Consider the following 810-nt stretch of genomic DNA (forward strand, 5'->3'; position numbering starts at 1 on the left):
CGCATTGGGTGTACGTTAAAGAAACCTCCAGGTGGTCAAAATTATTTCGGAGTCCCCTACTACGACGCGGCTGATCATCCTATCGTGGTTTTGGCAAGTAAAACCTCACAATGGAGTTTTTTTTTTTCTGCCTTTATATCACCACTGTTTATTTATCGCAACTTAACGGTGCAAACTCAGCTCTGGGCCGAATCATTGAAATCGAATGGTTGTTGTTGCTTTTCTATGTGCGTCAGCACTTCTTTCAGTATATATATATATATATATATATATATATATATATATATATATATATATATATATATATATATATACGAGAAGAGAAGGGATTAACCGACGGGCCCGATTTTTATTAGTCATATCATAAGAAGCCATCAAACACTGACACCAAGGACAACATAGGGGGAAATTACTTGTGCCTAATAAATGGAATAATGAAACGACAAATTAATGGAAATTAAAGTGTCTGAAAAAAACAACTTGCCGCAGGTGGGAACCGAACCTACAACCTTCGCATTTTGCGTGCGATGCTCTACCAATTGAGCTACCGCGGCGCTCTACCAATTGAGCTACCGCGGCTCCGTGATTTCTAGCTAATTACGCAGTGCTATTTACCTTGAACGTAAGTTTTGCTTGCACCAATGTGTCCGTGAAGGCCAGCGGCATCGACCGATCCCAGCTGACCCCAGAGAGTTTCGCCTTGGAAGGGAACAGACGTGTCGTCGGCGCGCTCCCCAACCAAGAAGACGACGCCATCTTCACCGACCGCCCTCGGCCGGGCCGCTTTCGCCGGAAGCCATATGGGAAGCG

General features: G+C 44.2%; 1 non-coding gene across 1 annotated transcript; it reads right to left on the reverse strand.

Moving 5' to 3' along the window:
• Nucleotides 1-481: 481 nt before the first annotated feature.
• Nucleotides 482-554, reverse strand: TRNAL-CAA (transfer RNA leucine (anticodon CAA)). Its single transcript has one exon. It is a non-coding gene; the product is annotated as a tRNA-Leu (tRNA).
• Nucleotides 555-810: the final 256 nt, after the last annotated feature.

The sequence above is a fragment of the Dermacentor albipictus genome, chromosome 1, assembly GCF_038994185.2.
Source record: "Dermacentor albipictus isolate Rhodes 1998 colony chromosome 1, USDA_Dalb.pri_finalv2, whole genome shotgun sequence".
NCBI classification, from domain to species: domain Eukaryota; kingdom Metazoa; phylum Arthropoda; class Arachnida; order Ixodida; family Ixodidae; genus Dermacentor; species Dermacentor albipictus.